The sequence below is a fragment of the Neofelis nebulosa genome, chromosome 18 (genome assembly GCF_028018385.1).
Source record: "Neofelis nebulosa isolate mNeoNeb1 chromosome 18, mNeoNeb1.pri, whole genome shotgun sequence".
Taxonomy (NCBI): Eukaryota; Metazoa; Chordata; class Mammalia; order Carnivora; family Felidae; genus Neofelis; species Neofelis nebulosa.
The window spans coordinates 2,417,070-2,427,769 of record NC_080799.1 but is presented as its reverse complement, the minus strand read 5'-3'; the positions used below and the strand labels follow the sequence as shown (position 1 = coordinate 2,427,769).

Here is a 10,700-nt window from a genome sequence, read left to right as displayed (position 1 = left end):
AATTTCCTCGTATGATTTCCGAGTGGTAGGATTGCCTCGTGCGTTGCTCCTAATGGACGTAAGGACTTCCACCGCACCCGATAGAAATGCTTCCTGTGCCAAGAGTGACGTGGGTGAAATCCACAGACTTGTAGAACCATCTTATAGGAAGGAGGCAGATAGGGCCGATTAGCTGAGCGGAACGAACGGTGCTTTGTAAGAGAAACACCCGTGTGTTTGCGTAGCGGCGGTTCCAAACAGAGGCCGTGTGGTCATGAAGGTTTGGGGCAGCTCATACCAGCTTGGTTATAACATAGTTCTTTATGGTGGTGACATTATTATTACATTCCAAATGGTTGTTTCTCAGAAGGTCTGAGGGGGCACCAGAGAATTCTTTTGGCACACACTTCCCTCTGCACCACCAACGCGTCTCCAAAGCTCCCAAGCGCGGAGGGAAATAAAAAGACGTGACAAGAACAGAGCTTGACCTCCCTGTGCCCAAACTGTCATTGTCTTCATCACGAGCCATCGATATGTACTTTGCTCTGAGGCCATAAGGTGGTGTTAGTCACCTGTCTGCCTCACAGAGGTGGGCGGGGAGCCGGGGAGTCTCTCCGGGGACAGAGACAACAGATGATGGCGGAAACACTGGCCTCTCGGGGTCTGGTCCTTAACATTCCGGAAGCTTCCATCAAGTATCGTTTTGTCGCTCCGTGATTTTGAACCGGTGGGGTTTCAGGACTTGTTTTGTCAGGGGATATGTGTGGACTCGGAAGGAGGGCTGAGGTGGCTTTCTCAAACCTTGTTGCTTAGATTCCAGAATCATGTAGCTCCTACTCAGACAAGTTGGAGTTGGTGTTCAAGGAGGGAAAAGAGGAGGCAGAGGAGAGGAAGGAAGGTGGGGGGAGACAAGGGCATCAGGTAGGCAGGCGGAAAGAAAAAAGACCAAGTGAAAACAACTTTTTAGTTTGGAGACCCATTCCAACCCCAGGCCCTGGTCAGAAAGAACTGTTTGTTTCCAAGAATTTTTATTTCTATTATTTTACATTTTTAATGTTTTTAAGTTTATTTATTTCTTTGAGAGAGAGAGTGAGCAGGGGCGAGGCAGAGAAAGAGAATCCCAAGTAGGCTCAGCACTGTCAGCACAGAGCCTGATGCGGGGCTCGATCCCATGAACCGTGAGATCATGACCTGAGCTGAAACCAGGACTCAGGTCCTTAACTGACGGAGCCACCCAGGCGCCCCAGGAATTCTTATTTTCCTTAACTTAGCGAACGGGTGGCAGTTCTGGACTGTGTAAATACGCTTTCCCGAGCGAGAAGAACAATGTTGGCTTGCTCCGCGGGTGACCGCTCACCTGTGCTCACACCACAGCCCAGGACAGGAAGCCCCTTTGGGAGACAAAGGTCCGTAAGGAGCAGGGTCACATCCAAACGGGTCGGGGTCCTGCGGCCACCAGAACAGAGGACCACGACCTGGGGGGCATAGAACAACAGGAATTTATTCCCTCATCGCTCTGGAGGCCAGATGGCTGAACCCGGGGAGTCGGCAGGGCCCCCCTTCCTCTGCGGCCTCCAGGGGAGGGTCCTTGCTGCTTCTCCCAGCTCCTGGCGGCTCTGGCGGGCACTGCCTGGCTTGTGGACACACGACTCCCATCTCTGTCTCCCCACCCCTGGCACGTGACCTGCCTCCTCTGTTCACGTGGCCTTTTTATAAGGACACCCGTGGTTGGGTTTAGGGCCCATCCTAATCCAGTGTGACCTCATCTTAAATAAATACATCTGCCAACACCCTATTTCCAAATAAGGTCACCTCCTGGGGCCCCAAGTGGACATGAATTTGGGGGGCACTCGTCAACATGCTCGGCCGGAGGGTGGGGTGCAGGTGACAGAGTGGAGTGCTGGGTCCCCCAAGTCCTGCTCCGGGCTCGGCCCCGTCCCTGGGCTGCAGTTCCCGCGGCTGTTACCAAACAGCACCATATGGGCCCTTGTTGAATTTTTCTTCTTCAATTCCAAGGTGGCAGAGAACCCATTGAAGATAGACAAAGGGGGGGGGCCGCTGAAGGGAAGCCGCTGGGGCTCCCCTCTCACTGAGTGCTCACATTTGGGGGTGAGGTCCTAACATGCAATCTCCAAACCGGTCCCTTAGGCTCCTTGGGTAGGTAGGTCTCCCGCTTCTGTGTCTCCACCCCCGTGCATCTAAAACTAAGCTAATAACTTGGAACTCCGTCCCAGGAATGTTGTAAAGAACTGGTATTTTAAAAGAAAACGATTCTCAAGCATGTTGCAAATCGGAGGTACCACAGGAATACTAACTAGGAGGTGACCTATCAAGGTTTCTCCGATTCTAAATCTGGCAAGAGAGAGAAAGAGGGGGGTGGGGGCGGGGGTGGGGGAGAGAGCTATTTTTAATTCCTGGCCAAGAAGTGATTTTTCTAAATCCACACTGATATTATGAGCTCAGCCTGTTCGAACAATGAATTCTGTTTCCGTAATTGTCCTGTCCACGATCATGCCGGTAGAGACAGAGTCCTGGTGACTTCTAATCTAAATCTGTCCAAGGGCTTGGGTGACAGAGTGGGGGTGGGGAAGCTGTGGGAGCCCCCAGAGCACCTTGGGGGAGGCGGTGGCGGCCCCTCCTGGGACGGAGCCATCTGCCGAATAATTAATATTTAACACTGGTTTTATGAATAAGTGACAAGGCCCTCAATCAGCACACATTATCTAAGGTCAGGAGCAGAAGAAATGCATTTGTTCATTGATTTGCTTTTTACCCTCCCGTTCCGATTTGGGTCTCTGCGTATGTATGAATCAATATCGCCTATGACGTCCAGATTTTTTTTTTTTTTAACATCTCTTGGATGCAACTGTAGAGACAGCCAGCTCGCTGCTTTCTGTGCTCGCGGTTCCAGGAGAGAGCATTTCGGTAGGAAATTTACCTGTTTTGGGGAGAGTACGTCAGTCTCTTACACCAGACCTGCCACGAAACGTTGCCCTGTTGGGGGAAGAAAAGGGGTCCTAGGAATTCAGTACGCCCTTTCACGCTGGAACTCCTGGCCCGTGATTCCGTGCACCGTCCACTTTACTGGGGACTCCCAAGGTGCTTCCAGAAAGGCTGGATCCACTCAGTCGGACGGGTGGGGGAGGAGAACAGTAGCTCATGAACGTTTTCTCTTCATTATTCTTTGGCTCTCTCGGTTGGGGGGATTACTGTGCAGAAAAGGGAACAGGAACCACATTGAAGAAAACTGAAAATAGAGCTCTAGGGGGATCTCACCCCTGGGACCAACCCCCCACCATGCCATCCGCCATGTCAATAAAGCAGAGTAACACAAGGGGCTAAGGAGTTGGGGAGATGGCACCCCTCCCATTGGCCGTCGGGCTTCCCTTAGACAACTGACTTCACTCTCCGAGCCTCCGTTGTTTCCTCACCTGTCAAATGTGGACAACAATCTTTGTCCCTGTACGTCCTGCCAAGACAAAAGGAAGCAGTAGTTATGGAAGGCTTAGCACATCTCTTGGCATGCAATGTTCGGAAAAGGCTAGCTATGGTTATTAGTAATCAATAGTCCATTGAAAGGGTTGAGTCTGGACTCTGGCCATCTGGGTCTGTCTCCTGGATGGGCTGCGTGCTTGCTGGGTTCCTCAGTTTTCTCACCTGTGAAATAGGGATGCCCTTAATACCAATTGTGAAGAGTGAGCAGTGAGATTGCTCCTGTAATGGGCTTAGTGCATGGCACATAGTACGTGTTCAATAAATAATCACTCGTATTCCCGACAGAGCAAACTATCGACAGCACAGCGACCCTGTGATTTGGGCAGAATGTGTCCAAGAACCTTGGCTTGGAAGGTCACTAACCTGTGAACTCGTCAGTGTGATGCAACTCATTTGAGGTCTTCCAGACCATGGGATCTCTGTTCTCCTGGTCGTTGACTTTATGGCATAGTGGCTGGTCTCTAGTTTCAAACAACTATAAAACCGACTAAAAGTCTGTCTGCTTTTTGGGGCGCCTGAGTGGCTCAATCGGTGAAGGGTCTGACTCTTGATCTCGGCTCAGTTCATGATCTCATGGTTCATGAGTTCGAGCCTCATGTCAGGCTCCACATGCCCTCTAAAAGCTGGGGCAAGTTTCATGCAAAGGGGAGTGAGGAAGCGGGAGACAGTGGAGGGGAGACAGCATGTGAGAGCTGCCTCCCCATGCGTGCAAGGGCCCAGGAGGAGAGCACCCTGGACTGTCCTCGTCGCAGAAATGCCAGCAGGAAGCGACATCAATTCTGAGACTTCCCCAGCCAGCATTCTGAGTGATAATAAATCACTCATGTCTGACACGGCTTATTTTTCAAGGCATTTTTGTAAGAAGCATCCAGCCATCTCATTTCAAACATAATTTAAATGGGAAGGAGGGGGGGAGAAACGTGCAACGTGTATTATTAATTAAACAGGATTACAGGATCAACCTGATAGAAATAGAGGGAAACAGACATCATCCCAAATATGTCACACCCAGCCCCCAGACCTACCTGGGAGGGGCTTCCAGATGAGATTCCCTTTGTCATAAATCCAAATATCTATTCATGCCTATCTGCATTTTGATGCTGGAATTAGATGCTCCGTGTGTACGGATGTTGGAATATTTATGGATAGTTAAAATTTCATGTTCCCCGGATTGATGTTTGTGCATAAGGACAAATGACTAGTGTCTCTTGCAGGTAGTTTGAACAGGTGTAGAGTAAAGATTATTTAACACCGACTGCTGCTTTGTGTCTTTGGATTCTGTAGGAAACGAGAAATCAAATCTCCGGGGACTATCCAGGTGGGAAATGAAAATAAATGATAAACATATAAATAAGTCAGTTCTCTCTCCTATTGGTCGGGGGCAAGCTTTTTCTTTTATGATCTTGTTACTGTTACAAATTTATGAATTCTAAAAAAATTTGGAGACAATTTGAAATATTTAAATATGTTTTAAGGACTCCGCGTAGGAAATGGAGCTGTAACCTGACGACAACCAAAGCGTCTTCCGCAAGCCTGCACTCTGCTCTGGGGGGTGGGGGGCAGTGGGGCGTGTGCCGGGCAGCGAGACGGGGGTGGCCCACACCCACGACCTGGCTGTCACCACCCAGAGCACTGGCCTTGGCAGAGCAAAGATCCTCAAAGACTGTGTACGAATGTCCCCAAATCCCTAGACCGCTAACGCCACCCCCATATGTGTGAAAAAAAACATTCCCAGCGTGGTGTCGTGCTCATAGCTCGTAACTGGATGCCTCCTTCCTCGGTCCTTCCAGAAGGTCAGCCTAGGGTGGGAGCTGTCCATCCCAGGAGCCTGCATGCAGCGAGAGTGCGCTGTCTGTAGAGGATTTTCAAACAGCTATAAAACCACCTAAAAGTCTATCTGCTTTTTGGGGCGCCTGAGTGGCTCAGTGGGTGAAGGGTCTGACTCTCGATCTCGGCTCAGCTCATGATCTCATGGTTCGTGAGTTCGAGCCCCACGCTGACAGCACGGAGCCTGCTTGGGATTTTCTCTCTCTCCTCTCTCTCTGCCCCTCCCCCGCCGTACACACCCATGCTCTCTCAAAAATAATAAACATCAAAAAAAAAATGTTTTCAAGTCTGTCTACTTTTTATTATCGCCCTGTGGTAGTTCTGCACTGTGCTGGCGGTAACACACACGCCCTCCCCAAATCTTTCATCGGCCTAAGTTGTAGACATTTCCTGCGGTGATGGCTGAGTGGCCTGGCTTCAGGTCAGCATGTCTGTGACTCGTCCTGGAGTAGACCTCATATCGTACGTGGAGGGTGATGCGGAGAAGTCCCAGGTCCATGGTTGGCCCCGACACCCAGGAACACAGCACCAGGCGCTCGTTTATTTGTATTTTATTTTATTTTATTTTATTTTATTTTATTTTATTTTATGTTATGTTATTTTATTTTATTTTATTTTATGTTATGTTATGTTATTTTGAGAGAGAGAACAGGAAGGGGGCAGAGAGACAGAGAATCTCAAGCAGGCTCTGCACTGTCAGCGCAGAGCCTGATGTGGGGCTCGAACCCAGAAACCCTGAGATGATGATCTGAGCAGAAATCAAGGGACACTTAGACGACTGAGCTCCCCCGGGCACCCCCGTGTGCGTTCATTTAAAGAGGAAGTTAGCCAGGTTTTGCTGGCTCCAGGAACGATTCAGATCTCCCACCCCCGTGGCCCTGCACGTTCCTGTGTTTCGATAACGCATTCATTTCATGGAGTTCAAATAATATCTTTAAAATAAAAGTTTATGCTTTTTTAAAATTTATTTTATTTTTTACTTTATCTTAGAGAGCAGGAGCACGGGAGAGGGGCGGAGGGAGAGGGGGAGAGAGACCACCAAGCAGGCTGTATCTTCGTGTGGAGCCTGACTCAGGACCCGATCCCAGGACCCCCAGATCATGACCTGAGCCAAAATCAAGAGTGGGACGCTCAGCCGACTGAACCACCCGGGCGCCCCTAAAAGTTTGTCTTTAGTTGTTGCTGTTCGCCTTAAAACTAAAGAATGATGCAAGAAAGTATTAATTATTGTGTGATTGTCACAGGAAATAATTTTGTTTTGTCAAGGAAAGGGCATTGAAAATGATGGGCTTCTGGTGTCTGTTTTGTTTGGCCTGATCCTGCCTCCCAGAAGACTTAGACTACCACCAGCTGGGTGCGTGCGGTGACCCCCGCAAGCACTTACCCGGGTCAGATCCCCAAGGCCATGGTGGGGACCACAGTGGACATTTCTCCACAGTGAGTTCCCCAGCTACTTACTTAACTGTAAATGTCAGAGGAGCTATGAAAGGGAATAAGGTAGGATGGGGTGCCTGGGTGGCTCAGTCGGTTAAGTGTCCGACTTAGCTCAGGTCACGATCTCGCGGTCCGTGAGTTGGAGCCCCGCGTCAGGCTCTGTGCTGAGTGCTCAGAGACTGGAGCCTGTTTCACATTCTGTGTCTCCCTCTCTCTCTGACCCTCCCCCGTTCATGCTCTGTCTCTCTCTGTCTCTCTCTGTCTCAAAAATAAATAAACGTTAAAAAAAAGTTTTTAAAAAAGAAAGGGAATAAGGTAGGAAATGACCATATCAATCGTCTGTTGCTGTGTAACAGATTACCACAGAGCTGTGTGCCTCAAAACAATAAGCCTTTAATTATCTCCCTTTCTGTGGGTCAGGGGCTCACGCATGGCATGGCGGGGTGTCCCTGGCTGAGTCACGAGCTTGCAGACAAGCAGCTGGCTGGGGGCTCATCTGAGGGCCCGAGTGGGGCGGTGGGGTCCACTTCCAAACTCACTCACTGGCTGTTGGCCGGAGGCCTCTGTAGACTCAAGCAGCGGCTTCCTGAGGGTGCCCTCACAACATGGCAGCCTGCTTCTCCCAGAGCAGGCAATCCAGGAGAGAGGAGAAGGAGGAAGCCCCAATGCCTTTCACACCCTGGTCTCTTCTGCCACGTTCATTAAAACAGGGGACAATTGCGCTCCATTTGGGAAGGAGGAATGTCAAAGAATTCGTGATCTTAATTTAAAACCCACACACCACCTCTGAGGTGTGTGTGGGAACTAAGTCGGGAATGAAACAGAACGGAACGTCTGGGTAGAGGACACAGTGTGTGCCAAGGCCATGGGGTGGGAAGGACCGTGAGCTGGAGGAAAGAGGAAAGCGGCTCCAGGTGAGGGAGGGTAGACAGGCGGGGTAGGATCACGCTCTTGTAAAGATTTGGGGTGTTATCCCAGTAGTGCTTGAAGGGTACACAGCGGGGGACTGACAGTCCAATCTGTGTTTTTTAAGGATCTCTAGGGTGACCATAATGCAGAATGAATCAGAGGGAGTAAGAACCGTTGGGGATGAATCCATTAGAAGGCAGTTACTGTAACCCCACTGGAGGGAGGGTGGCTCTGACTAAGAAGTTGGACAGGGAGGTGGGGGGGAGGCTAGAGTACTTACTGATTGACCTTGAGGGGATGAGGGAGGCAGAGGTCAGAGAGGTTTCCGGCGTGTGTGGCTGGAGGCTGGTGCCATCTACTCTGACAGGGAAACACTGGAGGACGAAGCACAAGCCGCAGGAGCAAATCAGGAGCCGAGTTTGAGGCTACTTAGTGTTCGAGCCCTGCCAGGTAAGCCAATGGCGACATCAGGCAGAGAGCTGGATGTATGCGACAGGAGGTCATGTTTGGGGGACATCCGTCTGGCCGTGGGTCCAGCTGTGTCGGGAGAGAATGAAGGCAATTAATTTGAGAGAAGAGGAAACAAGATAAAAGATGTCGTTCGAATCCCCTTTGTTTGGCTAAATTCTTGCCTGCTTTTCTGGTACGGTTAGACAAGAAAGTTACCTGTTTTGCTCAGGCTACGTAAGGTTGGATTGGGGTTTTGTCCTTTGTGTCTGGAATGTTCTGACACATACACAAGGCTACTTAAGAGTTTCCTATCTCTTAGGACGATAAACCAGCTTCTACTTGCAAGGAAGATGAGAAAGTATCTAATTGTACATGAACAGAGGTGAATAGGAACCTTCTGTTTCTCAGAAAAGAGGGATTTATTTTCACTTTACACAGATGCTAAGGTGCAGGGCCCCAGCCTGAAGCAGATAGTTCCTTCTCCTTCGTCTCCTTCTTCTTCCTCTTTTTTTTTTTGTTTTTTTTTGTTTTTAGTTCCAATTGTTAAGCAAGACTTCACTTGCTGCGTAAATGCTTTTATAACCTTTGACACAGTGCTTCAGATCTTTCCTCCTGGGTGAAACTTCCAGCAGAAGGGGCTGGGCAGAGAATCTCATTAGAAAACAGCCCATCCACCCACAGGTGATCAAAATTCAGAGTGTGCGTGTCCCTGCTGTCTGGCGTTCTAGAAGGAACACCGGGTGGGGGCCGAATGTGGGCGGCCTCACGTGTCAGCGTCAGGTTACCTGCTCAGCACGTCAGTCTTGGGAGGCCATGACCCTGGGTTCCTTTCTTAGAAGAACACACTTTATCAAAGACCTGACATGTTGGGATGGACAGGATGCTAGATGACATTGAGTGGAAATTCGGAAACCAGAGATACTCCGAGAATAATGCGTCCTTATGGGACCTAACCTCTACACCTGCCCCTGGTCCAGAAATCTGTTTCTTCAGCCCCACCTCCATCATTGTAGGGTTGAACATACCCCGAGAGAAAGTGGCAATGTATCTTGTATTTTCATTTGCTACAGAGCAAATCCAACACACTGTGGCTTAAAAGAATAATCACTTATTACTCTTCAGCTTTGGGGTTCAGGAATTTGGGAGCAACTCAGCTAGGGGGTTCTGGCTCCAGGTGTCTCATGAGTTTGCGGTCAGATGTTGGTTGGGGTTGCGGTCATCCAAAAGCTTGGGGCTCCCCTTCCCAAACAGCCCACCCAAGGCTCACTCTGTAGGGCTGCCCCGGTGATGGCATAACACAGCATTTGGCATCCTGCAGAGGGAGTGATCCAGGAGAGAGAACAAGGCACAAGTCACAATGCCTTTTATGATCTAGTCTTGGAAACCACCCACCAGCCCTTCTGCCGTACTCGATTCATCTGAAGTGAGTCACTAAGTCCAGTCCACACCCAGGGAGGGAAATCAGGCCTCCCCTTTGACACTGGGAGCATCCCACAGTTTTTGGATATATTTTAAAACCAAATCTGTTGAAGCCAAAAAGCTGGGATAAGAGGCACCGAGTCGGTGCACTGATCCATCGATGCAGGAAGAGGGAACCCCATGATTTACGTTTCATCGTGCAGTGAGCATTTGCCATCAGTCAGGGTCCTAGCAGGAAACAGATGGCACCCCCAGATGGTGAATCGTCTCAGTAGACACAGAGAAAGCAATTGACAAACCCAACACCTATTCGTGAAGAAAAAACATCAACAAAATAGGAATGTAAGGGAATTCTCTCAACCTGTTGAAGCACAAGAAATCACCATTAACGTCACACTTCATGGGAAAAGATCAGAATGCTTTCTGCCAAGATCGGAGATGAGGTAGGGATGTCCATTGTCACCCTTTCTTTTCGGCACTGCACTGAAGAGTCTAGCTGGTGAAATAAGGCGAAAGAAAAAAACCATTAAAAGCACTCAGACTCGAAAGAAAGAAGTAAAACTTTTCATTCACAGATGGCATCATCCTGTATGTAGAAAATCCTAGAGAATCAACACATACACACACACACATATATCCTTCTAAGAGCAAGTAAATTTAGCAAGGGTACAGGATAAAAGATCAATGTACGAAAATAAATTGTATTTTTCTAAGTCAGTAATGAACAATTTGGTAATGAAATTTTTAAGGCTCATTTGCAATAGCATCAAAAAGAATACAATATTTTGAACAAATTTAACAAAAAAAAATGTGTGAAGTTTATACACTTAAAACTGTAAAACATTACTGAGAAAAATGAACAAAAATGTAAAAAAGTGGAGACTTGCTCCCTAAATCATGGAATAGAAGATTTACCATAGATGTAACATGTCAATCTCCTCAAATTGATCTGTAGATTCAACACAATACCAGTTAAAACCCCAGCAGAACTGACAAGCTGGTCCTAAAATGTATTGGGCACTTATATGGCCCAATTTCAAAACTTACTATAAAGCTACAGTCACGGAGAGAGTGTGGTATTGGAAGAAGGACTGGCTTATTGACCAATGGAACACAAGTGAGACTCCAGAAATAAACCCTTACAACTACGGTCAATTGATTTTCGACAAAGATGCCAAAACAATTCA

The 10,700-nt window shown here is 48.6% G+C and overlaps 1 long non-coding RNA gene across 2 annotated transcripts; it reads right to left on the bottom strand.

Moving 5' to 3' along the window:
- Window positions 1–2,725: 2,725 nt before the first annotated feature.
- LOC131500882 (uncharacterized) lies at window positions 2,726–9,397 on the bottom strand. 2 transcript variants are annotated; one of them, XR_009256517.1, is made up of 4 exons: window positions 9,120–9,397; window positions 7,925–8,181; window positions 3,411–3,448; window positions 2,726–3,188 (listed from the first exon to the last, which is right to left on the bottom strand). It is a non-coding gene; the product is annotated as an uncharacterized LOC131500882 (long non-coding RNA). The 2 variants fall into 2 exon arrangements; XR_009256518.1 differs by having other exon boundaries at window positions 9,181–9,397.
- Window positions 9,398–10,700: the final 1,303 nt, after the last annotated feature.